General features: G+C 35.6%; 1 protein-coding gene across 1 annotated transcript in view; it reads right to left on the reverse strand.

The window, feature by feature from the left end:
* The window catches only part of Galnt13 (polypeptide N-acetylgalactosaminyltransferase 13), a 544,599-nt gene that overhangs the window by 20,527 nt on the left and 504,855 nt on the right, over positions 1-19,217 (reverse strand). The gene's annotated exons all lie outside the window — the stretch shown is intronic.

Raw genomic sequence — 19,217 nt, forward strand, 5'->3', positions numbered from 1 at the left:
TGTGTTCCTGAGAAAGCTGCTTCAACTCTGTTGTCTTTCCCCACAAATGCAAAAATACAGAGAGCAAATAACTTTTAGAGGATTTTGATGAAGCTTGTTACTTGCTAGTTTCCTGCAGAAAATTTGGATTATAAATCTTCAATCATGTTTTTAAACTGTATGGAGCAAATAAGTGATGGCTCCTGTTTTGGCCATTGTGTGACCAGTTACAGCCTTACAGACATAAGAATAGCTATTTTGGAGCAAATATTTCTTTCAAATATAACTGTATCTTGTACATCATATTAAATATCATGAGTGAGTTTTTGAAGATTTTAGAATTACCTTCTTTGGGCATCTTGTTAGTGATAGACTCTTTCCTATGTAGTTTTCACAAAACTTAATTACAGCAGTTCTCAGGATAGCCAGGGTATGTTAATCAGGATATCCAAGATTATAGACTCATTGTTAGAAAATTCAAATGGTAACTATATTTTATTTCATGTTAAACTTAGTGTGGATACTTTCATATATTACTGATACTTGAAATTATCTTACTTTAACCTTTGTGCTGGAAATATTTGCTAATTGTCTTGTCATATAAGTAGCTTTATCTTGAACAAAGAAATCTGTAGATAACCTTCGTTACTTGTTGGCAAAATGTAAAATCAAAATTTATTTGTTTTTGTATATGATAAAGATCTCACTTTTATACTTGACCATTTCTTATTCCTTTTAATAATAAAAATTCATAGCATGGTAGTACAAGTCTGTCTTCAATTTGATCAGGAAATTTAGATTTGATTTCCATTAGTTATTTATTTTATCTCCCTTACATTTTATCTGCAGTTTTTTAATATCCTGTTGTAAGCCATGGCTCATGGAACTCATTTTGAGTATACTGAAACAGTGTACAGGAAGTACTTGCAGATGACCAGGTATTCAGATAGCATTTGGTTATCAATAGTTACTGTTTTCCAAACCAGGAGCTAATCCCAGGTTTTAGAGTTGAATGTTGATTCCTGCTTTGATAAAATACCCAGTTCCTAAAGAATTGGACAGGAGTTCAATAGAATGTATGCCTGCCTGCCTGTGTCCACCCTGTGGACCACAGAGCTGAGAAGTTCTTACATCTGATGAGTTTCCTGATTTCATCTTCCACTATCTCCTCTCTAGATTCACTACTCCTGAGTTCCTTACAACTGTGGGGCAACCTCAAATGCCTCACTGGTTTTCTGAGGAAGTAATTGTCCCCTATGGCTGCTATTGCATGTTATAATACACATGAAAATTGTCGGGACTGGGAAGGCGGCTCAGTGGTAGAGTGCTTGCCTTGCATGCCTGAGACCCTGGGTTTGATTCCTCAGCATCACATAAGCAAAAAGAAAATAGCTGGAAGTGGCGCTGTGGCTCAAGTGGTAGAGCGCTAGCCTTGAGCTGAAGAGCTGAGGGAAAGCACCCAGGCCCAGAGTTCAGGCCCCACGACAGGACCCCCCCCCAAAAAAAAGAAAAAGAAGATTGTCTCGGGTGGGATATGTAGCTCCCAGAACCAGCCTTCCCATTCTCCAGTTTTATAGGTAAAACCTTTAAGTCTGGCTATAATGCAAAGTTGCTTACCAATGAAGGACTATAACTTAGATTAAATTATTACACATTGATGACCATATGAATTGATTTTCTCATTAGCAAACTCTCAATTCTATGCTTTTTTTTACCATAAAAAGGAAACTATTCATATGCCATGCAAGTTACTATACTCTACTACAGTTATTAACTATAAGATCCAAGGTACTATATCATTTAGAACCAATACTCTTAAAAAACATTGAATCACACAAATCTCAGATTTACAATATGTTTTCAGTTTCTCCACTTAAAAATAACAGTTAATGACAATTGATTCAAAGTCCCTGTTGTGAGGTTAACTAAGGTGAGTAGAAGCAGTGGAAAATGATTACTGTGCCCTTCCTCCCATTATTTAGGAAATAGGAAGTTACCATTAAGAACACAACATGATGACCTGTAAACGAAAATCATGTGTAATGTATTTCATAGACATTACGCTTGTTCCTTGTTTTACTCTGACATTTCATTAATATTCCTAAAGCTACATACCAAGTTAAGTATTTAGTGTATAAGGAGAATTCTTTATATAATTGTACATTCAATAATTTATAGTGTTTTAAACATTCTTTTATATTTGGTGTTTATGTTGTCTAAACACATAACATTATGATCTATTTTAGTACTATTTTATGTTATGATGTAGTCAAAAGCATAAAAATCCTGAAAGGTGATTTTTGCCCAGATTTTTAAGTTCCAAGAGTACTCTCTACTCCCTCTTGTGGATCTGATGATGATTGTACCTTCTAGAGATTCTTGAGTCATCATGACTCTGTTTTTGTTGTCCCTATTGCCTTAGTTTTAGAGAACTGTCAAAACAAAGTTGTCAGAGACTGGGTAGTACAAACAACAGATACTTATTTTGTAATGGGCCAGAAGTCCAACATCCAACTGCTGGTTGAGTTGATTTCTTCTGGCCAGTGTTTTCCATCTTATCTGGGAGGTAAGCATTTTTACTCTGGGTTCACCTGGTTTTTACTGTGTGCCTTCCTGTGCCCTAAATTTCTTTTTGTTAAAGTTATATTAGGTCCCCCCACTAAAAACCATATTTACCTTAATTATCTCTTTAAAGATCATAAATCCCCAACTACAGTCACATTCTGAGGTTTGTGAGTGAGAAAGTTAATTTATAAATTGAGCAGTTTCAAAATTCAGCCCATGAACTCTATGAAATTATTGAAAGAAAACATACCATTGACTAGAGTGAAACCTGTAGTGCATGGTCTTTTTGCTTATTTCTCTAAGTCTGCTTAAGATCCAGTTCAGAAACTAAAAAACCTGTTCTTTGAGTATCATCATCCAAAACCCTGAATATCATTTAATATAACATTTTCTCCCTTTCTCTACATTGGACCCACTTTAATTTGGCAGCCAGGGTGAAAAGAGATATTTTACTTCCCCTTAAGTTTCTTTTTCTCTGTGGTCCTGCCCACTCCCCAAGGCCATCCCCCACCCCCCTCCAAAATGTTTATTACCTCTTATCCATCCAAGTGGTGAACTTATCGGAGAGGTCAAAGTCAAATGCTTTACAAGATCCTCCTTCCTCTCACCGGGTAGATATTTAGAGCACTCTGTCCTGAGAGGGTTGTGATTTTAGAGATTCCCACCCCAGTGCTAATGAGGCAGACAATAATGCATGTTCATTTTATGATTGGACTAACCCTGGGAAGAATGCTGGCGGCAGGGTAGGCCCCTCCCTGCAGGCCTCCCACACCATTATAAGGTGTGAGTCCTCACACCCTGCCACACTTGCCATGGCGAGGAGCGTACAACAACTCTCAAAGTACTGTCCTACACACAATAGAGACTTGAAAGTAATGCAGCATGTAGTACTATTAAAAATGAGGGAGAATTTCAAGATGCTAGGGTCCTGTGGCTACAAGAGTTGTGTATCCACTAAACGGCCCCTGCATTCAGTTGTCACCTGTAGCCCAGATATTAGTTTCTCCTCTTCAGAGGGGTGACAACTGGCAACTACTCTGCACAGAAAATCCTACAATCTTCTCAAATTCTGAAGCCTCTGTGTGTGTGTGGGGGGGGGGATATTTACTTCTTTTAAAATACTATTTTCTTTTGATACTTTTTTTTTACTGAAACATTTGTGCTGTCATGAGCTGTTGTATCCTCTGGTTTTAGCACTGTGGACTGCAAAGTAAGAACAGTGTTCTGTTGTACGGGACCTTGGCTGCTTCAGCAAACGACTCAGGAACTTAGCGCCCTCTGCTGGCTTTGTCTTTTAAAAATGTTACTATATTGTAAATGTGATGTATAGAGAGGTTACAGTTAAATAAAGCAGGTAATGAATACATTGTTCAACAGTGTTACCCCTTCTCACATTTTCTCCTCATTTCTCCCTCCTGAACAACCCACAAGTTGTAGATTTCCTTTCAAACATAGTGTCTAGTGAGAATCACTGCTTCATTTGTTCACCCTTTGTCCCACCATTTCTGTATTTCCCTTACCCTCCCCCAGATAAACTTACATACAAGACAAAAGGTACAGAAAACAAAGACAGTGACAAAGGAGAAAAAACAAAAAATACTATTACTAGGAAAGCAAAATAAGTTTTTTTTTTTTTACTGGAGGATTAGACAAATTATGGGAGAGAGGATAGATACCTAGATGCAAATATAATTTTATTCTATTTCTTCCAGTTTTTTAAATTAATGTATACTTGAAAGAAATACTTAAAATATATGGAAATATTTAGTGTATATTCAAACTGTCCACACTATATTTGATTCGGCATTATTAAATGAATTATTATTGCCTTATCTTTAATTTCTTTTTCAGGACACATTTATTATAAAAGTTCAAAGTTTGAATGTCTCTATATATCTATATACTCCAACTGCTTCACTGCTTCACTTTTTTTTTGGGGGGGGCGGTGTCGGTCATAGGGCTTGAACACTGGGCCTGGGTGCTGTACCTCAGAGCTTCAGCTCAAGGCTAGCACTCTACCACTTGAGCTACAGTACCACTCGCTGTTTTCTGGTGGTTACTAGGAGGTAAGAGTCTCCCAGGACTTTCCTGCTCTGGATGATTTTGAACTTTGATCCTCAAATCTCAGCCTCCTGAGTAGCTAATATTACAGGTATGAGCCACCACTGCCTGGCTATCTGCTTTATTTTTAGGTGAAGAAATAATAGGATTTAAGCAAAAAGCCCACATGCTTAGTGGCAGTCTCTCTGTACTCCATCATCGTCTGTTGGCTTCTGTCTTCCTAGTTATTGTACTCTCTATAATCTGATCACCACAGTCAGTTGACTTTTGTACCTTCTTAAGGATTTCATTAGATATTTTGAGTACAAGTTAAGTTGAGAAATCTGCCAAGTACTATCTAAAAGGATACTGAAAAATAACAAATTATAAAGACATTCTCATTTGATAAAAATCTATCTGAGGAAAATGCATGATAATAAATGGAAAGTGTTTCATGAACATAATTAAGGCTTTTAGCTAAACTCTAACTTACTTTTTTATTTTTCTTTGTTTTTAATGCCAGTACTGGGGCTTGAACTTAGGTCCTGGGTGCTGTCCCAGAGCATTTTGCTCAAGGCTAACACTGTACCACTTGAGCCATAGCTCCAATTCTGGCTTTCTTGGTAATTAATTGGAGATAAGAGTCTTATGGAGTTTCTAGCCCAGGCTTGGCTTCAAGTCTCAATTTCAGACTCTGGAGTAACTAAGATTGCAGTTATGAGTCACCAGCTCCCAGCTGATCTAGCTCTTAAATTGCTCTTGGTCTCTCCATATTTCACATTCCTATGTGTGTGAAGAATGCATAGATGGTACTAAGTCTATCAGTGCAATGGCCAATCAGAGAGTTTCATCCCAGACAAATACCATTTTCTATGTCCTAATAGATTGTAGGCTACATCTTTAGGTTGGTAGGCCAGTGGTTTCCTTTGCATAGGAAGGTAAAAATTAGGTGGCCCCTAGCAGTGACTTTTAAGGTATGTTATATTATTACATGATATCTATGGTCCTTCTAGCTTCTAGCTGTGACCTTTAAGGTAAGTTTTATTATTAAATGATATCTATGATCCTTCTCACTTCAATGTTCTAGAATTCTATTACTAAAATTAAGATGTTAGCCGGGTGCTGGTGCCTCACGCCTGTAATCCTAGCTACTCAGATCTGAAGATTACGGTTCAAAGCCAGCCTGGGCAGGAAAGTCCTTAAGACTCTTATTTTTAATAAACCACTCAGAAAACTGGAAGTGGCACTGTAGTTCAAGTGGTAGAGAGCTAGCCTTGAGCTGTAGAGCTGAGGGACAGCACCCAGGCCCAGAGTTCAAGCCCCACGACCAACAAAAATAAAATAAAATAACAATGCTGATGTTTATATCATGTCCATTATTCTCATTTTGTTCTCTACATCATCTCTGAAGCCTTAACTCTTTCTCCTTTCTTCTCAATACAACTATAGACAACAAAGGGATGGATCTTTATTGATCTCATCTTCTTGAATCTGACATGGCATGTGTTGGTTATATAAACTCACTGCTCCATTTTGTCAAAGAAAACACTGCCTAAAGACTTAATGCATTCTATTCTTTCTCCACTTACTGATTTGTTGCTACTTTTCCTCAGACCACTTATCTGTAGTATATGGCTAGTAGACATCATTCCTGCCTCTCTTTGGAGTGTAGACAAATATATTATTTGAAATATGGCAGATTCAAGGGAGAATTCAGTGTAATGCCTTAGAAAGCAAAATCAACTTTTAACAAACTAAAACACCAGGAAGTGAGTGTGTGGCAGGGTGGGATGTGGTCAAGCAGAATGGAGTGAACAAATGAGAAGAAACAGGGACAGGGGAGAGAAAGCAGCCAAGTATCCAATGTATATTCTACAAAATTAAGAAAAGGAAAGGAAGGGGTGGGATGGTTGAAAGAGGTGGCATTGAACAAGGTAAACTGTATTTATGAACTGCTTTGATAGATGGCAACTCCTTTGTAAAATACTTAATTAGTAATTATCTGTGCAGTATCCATACAAACAACTTAGACGTTTGCATTCCAGTTCATCTTTTCCCATTGGCAGTTATTTTGACCTTGATATTCACATAACTTCTAAAAACATACTTTCAATTTCTTTAGAAACTATTCAAAGAAAAATGCTCAATAATTACTTTAAATGCAAATCATTTGCTTGTGAAATTTTCTGGTTCACTTTGTAGAAAATAGAGCAAAAGTACCAGATAACACAATAAAGAGCATTCACTAATATGATAACAAGATGCTTTACACCTTATTTTCTATTTACTTCACTGGAAAATCCTCACCCTTTAAATATTACTGGTATTAAAATTTATGCAGTTCTAGTACTTTGCTTTACCCTAAAGGGTTTTAAAAGAAGCTTATATATTTGTGAAGTTAAATATATAAACATTTTGTTTTTCATACTATTGTGCTCTTTTAATACTGACGAACATAAATAGCAGATTCAAACTTAGTAGAGAATCTCTTACACACTATACTTTGTCAGATATACTTGGATGTGCAGATGTTGCTTTCTTGTAACTTTGGTACATTATGCAGATGTTCCAAGGTTCATGTCCCATGGTACACATGCCTATTAACTTCTTTCTCTTAACTGGGACAATGGTAAGAAAGTTACCCCAGGATCAGGTTCTGTAAAGTGTTATGTAAGACCTCAGATTAGCAACAGAAGAGTGAGCTTTCTTGCTGGACTGAAGATAAAAGGTGTCATGTTTTGGAGAAGACCATGTGGCAGGAAACTGAGGACAGCCTCTTTATGCTGGCTGCAACCACTTACAGAAAACAAATCAACACACAAAATAGAGGTAGGTCCTACATCTGCAAGACAGGGAATTTTGCCAGTTACCACACATCTTAGAAAGAAATCTTGGCTCCTCAGAGACAACAACAGCTCCAGCCAGCTTCTGTTCTCTGAGTGAGCCCATGAAAGAACTCAGCTATATTCTGCTTAAATTCCAGCTCCACATGACTGTGAGGTAATAATTTGGAAAGTTCTTTTTTTCCTGGCTAAAAGTGGTGTTAAATTTTTTTTATTGTGAAAATACTGTACAGAGGGGTTACAATTACATGGGCAAGGTAATGAGTACATTTCTTATCAAGCATTGTAGCCTTCTCCTTTGTTTCCCCTTCCCATCTCTTCCTATTTCCCACCCCTCCAACCCCCCACCCTGGCTAAAGTTGTAAAGTTGTAAATGGGTCCACCTGTATTTCTATTTAAACGATTTGTTTTTTCCCTTACCCTCCACAAATTATACCAACATCAAATACAGTGAAAACAGGGGTTATACCGTGGGGGAGGGACATACAAAGCATCAAAGAAATCATCTTATAAATATGTTAGAAACAATCCCAAGGAAGACAAAACATTTGAATATTTATCTTGGGGTTCATTTCACCTAACACCAACTTATCTGACCTTTTCTGCTTGTCTCAGACATATTCTAGTTATTGCAAATAAGGGAAACCATGGGACCTATGTTTCTTTGGGCCTGGCTTACTTCACTTAATAGAATTTTTTCCAAGTCTTTCCATTTCCTAACAAATGGGGCAATGTCATTCCTTCTGATGGAGGCATAGAATTCCATTGTTTATATATACCACATTTTCTTGATCCATTCATCTACTGAGGGGCATCTGGGTTGCTTCCATATCTTAGCTATGGTAAATAATGCTGCAATAAACATAGTCTTGCTGGTAGTTTTAGTGTGGTCTTGTTTGTGTTCACAAACACTAAAAGTTCTTTAAGAAGTACCTTTGTTGTAATTTGTTATGAACAATAGAAAACAAATATACTGATCATCAGGAAAAATAATACATATGCAAAACTAGATCTGTTCTCCCTACCTTAAATGCCTTCTCTTTCAATGGTTTTTCTTTTCTTTTTTCGTTTTCTTTTTCTCTCACAGTACCAGGGTTTGATTTATGTCACATCTTCAACCATTTTTGAGTTTGATATTGTTTGAAGAGGGGCTAGCATTTTTACCCAGAGTGCAGGCCAGGACCCCAATTTTCCTACTTACTCTTCCCTGTAGCTGTGATGGGAGAGAGGCATATCACCATGCCCAGCTTTAAAGATTAAAATGAGGGTCTCATTAATTTGCTGTCTGAGCTGGTCCTTAAATGTGATGCCATAAATCCTTACCTTTCAAAATGCTAGGATTATATGCATGGACCACAGTGTCCAGCTTCCAGCCCTTGTCTTTTATTCATCTAATCATCCATCAATTTATTCAACAGATATTTTCAAGCATTTTGAGAATGTCACGTTTATCCACACCATACATTGCTTTATGTAAAACTTAATTCCATTCACCAACACCCATTACTGAATTCTCCACCCACTGGGCTAGGTGCAGTGGCACATACTTGTCATTCTAGCTAGCTACACCAGAGGCATAGGTGGGATCAGAGTCCAAAGCCAATCCCAGGCAAAAATCACAAAACCCTATCAGAAAAATAAAGCACAAGAGGGCTGAAGGTGTGGTTCAAGTGGTAATTTACCTGACTAAGAAGCTTGAAGCTCTGAGTTCAAACCCCACTACTGTCAAAAATAAGTTTCCTCAACTATATATAACTTGATTTGAACTTTATATCTGTGATCATTTGTAATATAATAATTATCTATAATGAATTATCTCCTTCTAATGTCCTCCCAATTGTGTGATTCATTAAATATTTTATTTGTTGAACTAAACACATAAATTGCAAAGAAAGGAGAAACTTATACATGGCTTATTCTTCAGCTGGGAGCAAATTAAACACATGCTTTCCTCATTGGTTGGCTCTACTATATATCAAATACTGGTCTTTGAGATTCATACTGGTTTACACCTATAAATATGAAATGGCTATAGTAGAAACAACCATCTATATAATTATGTTTAATAGTGGTTGCTGTAAATTAGTGGGAAAAGAGTTTGCATCATTTTACCAAAATATTTTATTTTATTTATTTAATTATTTTTCTGTTGGTTGTGGGGCCTGAACTCTGGGCCTGGGTTCTGTCCCGCAGCTCTTCAGCTCAAGGTAAGTGCTCTACTGCTTTTTCTGCTTATGTGGTGTTAAGGAATTGAACCCAAGGCCTCATTCATGCAAGGCAAGCACTCTACCACTGAGCCACCTTCCCAGCCCCATTTTCTATGTCTTAAAAAGTTTGTATTGATGAGACAATTCCTAAAATAGCTGTGTAGACTATGAAAAGATTACAAAGCAAATTATGTTTTAAGTGGCACAAATATATACTTACTATGTATTTTAATTGCCATCTAAAGGCAAATGACTATCTTAGGTATGATTTAAAAATGAATTTACCGATTGTTCCCAAAATTTTTGTGTTGGGAAAATTAACACTAAAAGTTGTTAGTATTTAAGAAATTTGACTTTGTTTTTCAGCCCTACCTCAAACTAAGACCAAGGTTAACTTAATTTGTCTTTCTCAAAAAGCAGGAACTGAAATAAGGATTCAAATATAGTTAATTTACCAGGGAGATGATTCCATAAAAGATCTGATCCCTGGTGTGGTGACCTTGCAAGATCACTCTGGTAGGTCCACGTTGTTATAATGATCCTGAAATACATTTCTAGATTTTTGGTAAAAAGAAACAAAAACTGTAATGTTTTCAGGGTGTCTGCTTTGACTCCGAGGTCTTTGATCCATTTGGAGTTGATTCTGGTGCAGGGTGAGATATAAGGATCTAGCTTTAGTTTTCTACTATAAGTACCATTTACTGAAGAGGCTGTCTTTCTTCCATTCTATTTTTTTAGCTCCCTTATCGAAGATTAGATGGCTATACATCTTTAGGTTCATTTCTGGGTTTTCAATTCTATTCCATTGGTCCTGAGGTCTGTTCTATTGTCAGTGCCAAGCTCTTTTACTTTGGCTTTGTAGTAGAGTTTGAAATTTGGTATTGATATTCCTCCAGCACTGTTCTTTCTGTTAAGGATCGTTTTTGCTATTCGGGGTTTTGTATTGTTCCATATGAACTTTTGGATTGCCTCTTGTATTTCCTTGAAGAATAAGGTTGGAATATTGATAGGTATTGCATTGAATTTGTAGATAGCCTTGGGAAGTATTACCATTTTCATGATATTTATCCTTCCAATCCAGGAGCATGGTAGGTTTTGCCATTATGGAATAGGAGAAACCCTAGGTCTCCTTGGCACAGATAGACCAAGAAACACAATAAATCAAAGAAAGGTTGGACAAATGGGATTACATGAAATTGCAGAGCTTCTGCATGGCAAGGGACATAGCTAGCAAGATCAATAGAAAGCCCACGGATTTGGAGAAGATCTTCACTATCCATACAATGGATAAGGGTCACTTATCTAAAATATACCTGGAACTCAAAAAATTAAATCCCCCAACAACACATCCTCGAAGAAACAACTGCCCAATAAAGAAGTGGGCTAAAGACTTACAGAGAAACTTCTCTGAAGAGGAAAGGATGGCCAAAAGACACATGAAGAAATGTTCAAACTCTCTATCCATAAAAGAAATGCAAAACAACACTGAGATACCACCTCACCCCAGTTAGAATGGCTATAATCAAGAACTCTAATAACAACAGATGCTGGAGGGGATGTGGACAGAAGGGAACCCTACTCCATTGTTGGTGGAAGTGTAAACTTGTTCAACCACTTTGGAAAGTAGTATAGAGTTTCCTCAAAAGATTCCACATAGAGCTCCCCTATGACCCAGAAGTCCCACTTTTGGGCATTTACCCGAATGATCACAAACAAGATCATACTAAAGCTACCAGCACAACTATGTTTATTGCAGCATTATTTACCATAGCTAAGATATGGAAGCAACCTAGATACCCTTCAGAAGATGAACGAATCAAGAAAATGTAATATATATACACAATGGAATTCTATGCCTCCATCAGAAAGAATGACACTGCCTCATTTGTTAGGAAATGGAAAGACTTGGAAAAAATTCTATTAAGTGAAGTAAGCCAGGCCCAAAGAAACATAGGTCCCATGGTTTCCCTTATTTGCAATAACTAGAATATGTCTGAGACAAACAGAAAAGATCGGATAAGTTGATGTTAGGTGAAATGAATCCCAAGATAAGTATTCAAATTTTTTTTCTTCCTTGGGATTGTTTCTAACTTATTTACAAGATGATTTCTTTGTTGCTTTGTATGTCCTTCCCCCACGGTATAATCTCTGCTTTCATTGTATTTGATGTTGGTATAATTTGTGGAGGGGAAGGGAAAAAACAAATCATTTAAATAGGGATACATGTGGATCCATTGCAACAATGAGATGTGCAAGTCATTTTTTCGAAAAACGAACTTTACAACTTTACAACTTTGGCCAGGTGGGGAGTTAAGGCGGGGGTGGGAAATGGGAAGAAATGGGAAGTGGAAACAAAGGAGGAGGCAACAATGCTTGATAAGAAATTTATTCATTATCTTGCCCATGTAATTATAACCCCTCTGTATGGTATTTTCACAATAAAAAAAAGAAACAAAAATTTTTGTGTGCTACTGTACTGAATACTTAGTTTTATTTGTTAAAGCAGAATAAACATCCCAGACTGTTTTAGAAAGTTATAACTAAAATGTTGGAATAGACCTTTGCTAGATATTCATTAAGAATTTCTATCAGTAAATCAATTGGACACTAGTCTGTTTCCATGGCAACCTACTGATGCTTCTTTCCTTTACTAGAAATAGTAATGTCATTGCTATCCATAGCACATATAACTTCTTGCTTTGTATTGGATCAAATCCTTTGATAGAATAAAATAAATGAATTGGAAATCATAGCACAAAAAACTCCATATTCTGTCCCTGCTTGCTGAGAAATTATACTTGGCCACTAAGTAACAAGAATAAAACATCCTTTTCATTTTGGCTATATTCATTATGTCAATTTTTTAACAAAAGGGCATGTCTAAGTATTTTCATGGGGTTTAATACAAATTGATTATCCTTCAACAACCTTTCTACTCTTTGCTCTTTTTGTTCACTCCAACCCAAATTCCCCTCCTGACATTTACATTCCATTATAATCATAGCTCCTCTACTTACAAAACTTAATTTTCCACTCTCTAGTCCAGGCCATCAGTTCAATTTATAGCAATAACCTCCCTGTAGCTTCATGTAGCCCATTCTTGTGCTCACTGGCTGCTTCGTGAAGCTGTGGCAGCCCTTTTCTTGTCCTAATCACGTCTGAATGCCTCCTATGAAGAATTATGAATATGTGGTTTCTAGAGTGTTCTTACACCAGCCCATGAGACTGAAGAGAGTTATTAGGTGCCTATTTACTTATTTTTATTTAGCTTGTAACAAAATGAATTTAAAAAGAATATACCTCTCTTGTGTATATATAATATGGATATGACTGTGTGTATGTGTGAGACAGAAAAAATTAGATCCAATAGAAAAAATATAAAGCAAATAAGTCTATATTCTTTGCAGTACTTAAGCCTTTTTGTTTGTTTGTTTATACTTAGGGTCTTTTGCTTGCTTGGTATGTACTATACCACTTGAACCACAATTCCAGTCATTTTGCTTTTTAAATTTCACATATAAGCTCTCCCTTTTTACCTGGGATGTCCAGGTCATAGCTTCCTGTATATATTTGTGTAGCTGAGATGACATTTGTGTATCTAGCTTGCTAACTTTTTGCCTAGGCTGATCTTGAACTGCAGTCCTTCTGATTTTCTCCTCAGTAGCTAAGATTTCTAGCCTAAACCACTGTACCTCGTAGAGCCTATCAATTTTCAAAGGGACACATAACTCTTCCCAAGACCCAGTCAAGTAAAAGATACTTTTAGTAAATGTAGGAAAAACTCTGCTATATAATGAACATCATCTTCAATCAACTTTCTTATATGAAAAGGTTACATGTGTCCCCAGAGCATTTTCATACTCTTCTTGGTAATTATTTAGGCTGCCTATCAGATATCCAATTTTCAAGTTTCTTATTTAAATCTTAAGTGTTGGTGACTGGCTTCTTGCTCAATATATTCTGTGAGCTTTTCCAAACACATTCAATAATCAGTTTCCAGATTAAATTTTCCTGTTGTATGACCAAAGCTTTCCCAAACCATCTGGCTTTGACACTCTCACTTATGCACCAAGACAGACCAAGGACATTAGAGTTGGTATCCATCTAGTTTATTCATATGAATTCATAAGATTCAAATTGAAGGCCAGAAAGAACCCACAACTCCTATGAAACTACAGAGGGGTTTTGCCACCAAAGAACTATTGCATCATCTACCCTTTTCACCAAGGTAGGCCTACTTCAAGTATGACTCAGTGGGTACTGTGGAGTAAAATACAGAGTTCAAGTCACAGAACAACATGAATGAAGAGAGAAAATGCCCTCTTGAAATAAGATGTAGGACCAATAATATGGTTATTCAAATTTCAGTAAAGATATTTTGTATATGTTCTGGTTGGTCTTCCTTTTTAGCTATTAGAGAGCAGATCTTCAACACCTTCACACAGGTAGGCACATGAACACACTTACAAATACACACATAATCTCCTTCAGTAAGATCAAGATTTGTCCCCATACAAACATGACAGTCTAACTATACATGTATTTATGTGAGAAGGAGATTACTAATTTGCTGTAGTAATATAGCTTCTGCCTTATCAAAAGTATGTGGTATTTTAGTTTGTAAGGAAGATTTCTAAAAACATTCTGATAAATGTTCTAATAAAATAAAGAATAAGGATATATATTGAAAATACCCTTAAGCTTAAGAGTATCATTTTAGCTCTAATACATTATAGAAATGAAACATAATTTAACTTTAAGCTCCTTGAAGCATGGGGTGATGATGATGATGATGATGATGATGATGATGATGATGATGATGATGATGATGATGATGATGATGTTCACAGAACTAATTAATCAAGAGAATATTTCTTTTGTCCTTTCATGGGCACATACACATCATAGCTTCCTCACCATTTACTCAAGGTCTTGTTAGAGACTGTCTGCTCCTCCAAGTTCAATATGGTCATATTTCTCAATGCTTCCACAGTCCTTTCCCTGAAGTGCCCTCCTTCATCAAGAATCATGGTAGAAATTATAATTATCTCAGGAATATTTGAACTTTATAGATTAATGGCTTGTTCTATGTTATTTATTTACATAAGGAAGCATATAGCTAATTTATAGCTAGAAAGTTCAAAAATCAAAGTGTGTCTTAGTTATATGGCTGTTCCATGTAAATTTTACATTTTGTTCTTTCCCTGCCTTCCTTCTTTCCTTCTGTCCTTCCTTTTCTCCTTCCTTCCCTCCTTGTTTCCTTCCTTTTCTTTCTTTCTTTCTTTCTTTCTATCTTTCTTTCTTTCTTTCTTTCTTTCTTTCTTTCTTTCTTTCTTTCTTTTCTTTCTTTCTTTCTTTCTTTCTTTCTTTCTTTCTTTCTTTCTTTCTTTCTTTCTTTCTTTCTTTCTTTCTTTCTTCCTGTTTTTTTTTAAGATATTTGTGGTGGTAGGTGTCAAGTGCCATTATATAGAGACATATATCTAGGCTTTCTAATATTTAAAAGAAAAGATAAATCTTGAAAACGACCTATTCTAATGCTGAATTTTAAGGAAATGTTGCAGAAAACAATCTCACAAATTGAGTAACTCTGATCAGAAAAATTGAAGGTTAAATAGATTTTCCTATGATTAAGACAGAAAACCCTCTTGATTAGGCAAAAATGGACAGAATCTGATCACAAATTGCAGGGAATACAATTTTTAATCAATTCTAGGCTTATAGAGATGTTCCTGTTGTATAATTAATAATATTATTTTCTTTAAAAAGTTGACTATTTGCTCATTCTCAATGATTTCTAAATAATCCTTTGTAGACCATATTAACAATTAACTGAAGAGACCATTATTTAAGAATTTTTTTTATTTTATACTTTTTTCTTTTTTTCTTTTTTAAATACCGTACAGAGGTATTACAATTACATGAGCAATGTAATGAGTACATTTCTTATCAAGCATTGTTGCCTCCTCCTTTGTTTTCCCTTCCCATCTTTTCCCATCTCTCCCTCTCCCCCTCCCCCCCCAACAAAGTTGTAAATTTGTTTTTCAACAGAACATCTTGTACATCTCATTGTTGCAATGGTCCCACCTGTATCCCTATTTAAACTATTTGTTTTATCCCTTCCCCTCGACAAATTATGTCAACATCAAATACAGTGAAAACAGAGGTTATACCGTGGAGGAGGGACATACAAAGAAACAAAGAAATGTCTTATAAATATGTTAGACACCATCATCTCAAGAAAGAAAAGAAAAACATTTGAGTCCTTATCTTGGGGTTCATTTCTTTCTTTTTGTTTATATAGAATTTTATGATGACTGAAACAGCAACAAGAATAGGGGAAATCAATATAAAACCTCCAAAAACAAACATGCTATGAGTAAAATATCTTGAGGAACAAGTATCATTTAGAACCTTTCCACTTATCAACATTTTTTTCTTGCGATAGTGATGCATAAACTAAAGGCTCCTGTTTACTAAGCAAACTACTTAAGCCTTTCTCCCAGATTCCACCTTGATTTTATTGTTTTTTTCAAACAGGTTCCAGTGCTTTTGGCCGAGGTTATTTGAAAGCAGTGATTCAACTACCTTCACTTCCTGAACAATTGAGATGGTATGTGTATGCCACTGTGCCTGGCCTATTCACCTCATTTCTTGAAGTGACAAGATGAAATAATGTGCCTCTATGAGAGTGGCTTATGGTCTTAGACCTCTTTTCAAAGGTGTGAATTGTTTATGAGCAGAGAACTCAGTTATTTATGAAGTGTTTGTGAATGCCTACATTAATTTCCTATGGTTGTTAAAACAATTACTACAGAATTCATAGCTTAAAACAACTAGAAATATATTCACTCACATTTCCAAAGGCCGGAAATTCAAAATCAATTTGATGAGGTGGAAATCAAGGTACCAGCAGGAAACATTGCCTCTGTGAGGCTCTAAACAGAAGTCTTCCTTGCTTCTCATAATTTCACGTGATTCTTAACCATGCCTAGTTGAATGTCACATCACTCCTAGCTCTGCCTCCATGATAGCCACATTGTTTTCTCTTCTGAGTGCATCAGATCTTCCTCTGCCCCAATTTCCTTCTAATAAAGATGCACATGATCACACTTAGTGCTTACTAGGTGATCAGGGCAATCTCTCCATCTCAAAGTTCCTACCATAATCACATCTTAAGAGACATTTTGGTCAGATTAGTTAATCATCACAAGTTCTAATCATAGCAGCATGCCCAAGCATATCCATAGGGACACTTTCACTGTTTCTCACATGAAGTTGTATCTATGATAATAAGTTCCTAAACAACTCTTCTAATTATGTATAATGAACTCTATTATATTCATTATTACTCTACCCTCTTTTTTCTGCCTTTTTCTTTCCTGATAGTCCCATTTCTTTCCTCATCTATATTCATATCTGCTGTTAAAATCTAGATTCTGCTAATGAAAAGCATACAATATCTGTCTTTCTGAGTCTCTCTTATTTTGCTTAACATGATCTGCAGTTCCATTCAATTCTCTGTATTATTTACTCTTTGAATAAGCTATTTCTATTGGTAATACTTTTTTATTTTGGGGGGGTAAGCACTTTTTTAAAGGATTAACATGACTTTTCCTTTCAAGAAGTGATTAAAGTTAGTTTGTATAGACAAGACGAGCATACACACACCTACTTACTTAGATGCCTATGTACATACCTAGTTGAATGATAACATATAGGATGAGATTAAAAAATTTAGAAATAGTATATGAATAAGTAAATGAGGAGCATATGAATAAGTAAATGAGGAGCATTTTTAGTACTGTATGTTCAAACGAAGGAAATATATTTACATTAAACAGCAGAAATTACAACACTAGATTAAAAAGAGGGTGGTTCTAGACAGCAATTATTGGGATAGGATTTGGATTAGAAAAACATAGAAGGTTATGACAAAACATCATTTACAATGTGTAGTCAGAGTCAATATAGATGGTGCAGTAAAGACTGTATATTTATATTTGTATAGAATAAGAGATTAAAATAACAAGGAGAAGTAAGGATCAGAAAGTGCAGAACTTTGACAGTAAATACTACTAACTTATCTTGAAATAACTGGGAAATCTTAAGATTTTTTTACCTGTTTTCTCTAACAGGAGTGATTTTCTTAAGAGAAATAATTAGCTCATCACCAAATAGGTGTAGTTTAGAGATGAAGACAGGTTGTAGCTATGCAGAAACTACATTGAAAACTATAAATCAATTGTGAGGAAATCAAATTCCAGACTTTGAAAGTACAATAATTAATGTATAGAAGAGAAAAAATATATAAAACATTATCAGAATGAATTTGTAAGCCTTACTATTTTAGTAAAGAGAGGGAGCAATAAAATATGAGAAAAAATAAAAGATGAATGAATAGAATGCTTGTAGGACTAAAAGTCTTTGGACAAACTATGAAGAAAGTATAAACACATTGATTTTAAAGATGCATTTTCTCATTCAAGTCGAAATGTTAATTTCATCAGTTTAGAACAATGAATAGAAGGCTAGGAATAGATAATAAACTGAAATTTCTGTTTATATGAATTTAAGTGGATCAGTTTCTTGGGAAAGTGTAATGTGAAGAACCCAGAATGTCAGTGGTATGATAGGTAGGATAGACTCATTGACACAATCACCTATCCTAGGGCTTTGCTGATGTCTAATTAATCCATGTTAACAAGTCTTCCTGGAAGAAAATGAATTTTTGTTTAAAGGACTTAAAAATGGATATCTCAGGAACCCTGAACAGCCTGATCAACATGAAATGTTTATTCTTATGAGATATTTTTCTCAAATAATGTCATATACTATCTATAATGTATATACTCTAGGATAACAAGACATATCTTGAACGAATAATTTAGGCAAGTTTGAATTACCATCATTTCAATATGTATGGACAGCTCTTTAATTGATGTGATGAAATACACTCTCAATGTAACAAGATTAGAAAATTGAAATTTGGGAAATTAGGTCATAAGGGAGCAGATCTTCTGAATGGAGCAAACTTGCTTATAAAAGAAACTGCAGATTCTTTCCAGGTCTTTCCATTTATTTACAAATGAGACAATGTCATTCTTTCTGATGGAAGCATATAATTATAGTGTATATATACATATACCACATTTTCTTGATCCATTCAACTACTGAGGGGCATCTGTGCTTGTTCTATATCTTAGCTATGGTAAATAATGCTGCAATGAACATGGTTGTGTTGATAGCTTTAGTATGACCTTATTTGTGGTCATTTGGATAAATACCCAGAAGTGGGATTGCTGGGTCATAGGGGAGCTCTGTATTTAGTCTTTTGAGGAACTTCCATACTGCTTTCCAGAGTTGTTGAACAATTTTACACTCCCACTAACAGTTCAGTAGTGTACTCTTTGGGCCATATACCCTCCAGCAGCTGTTATTAGATTTCTTGATGATAGACCTTCTAATCGGTTGAGGTGGAATCTCAATATTGTTTTGATTTGCATTTCTTTTATGGCCAGGGATGTTGAGCATTTTTTTCATGTGTCCATTGGTCATTTTTATTTCTCTTCAGAGAAGTCTCTGA

This window comes from Dipodomys merriami, unplaced genomic scaffold (assembly GCF_024711535.1).
Source record: "Dipodomys merriami isolate MVZ:Mamm:240054 unplaced genomic scaffold, mDipMer1.0.p SCAF_1, whole genome shotgun sequence".
Classification (NCBI taxonomy): domain Eukaryota; kingdom Metazoa; phylum Chordata; class Mammalia; order Rodentia; family Heteromyidae; genus Dipodomys; species Dipodomys merriami.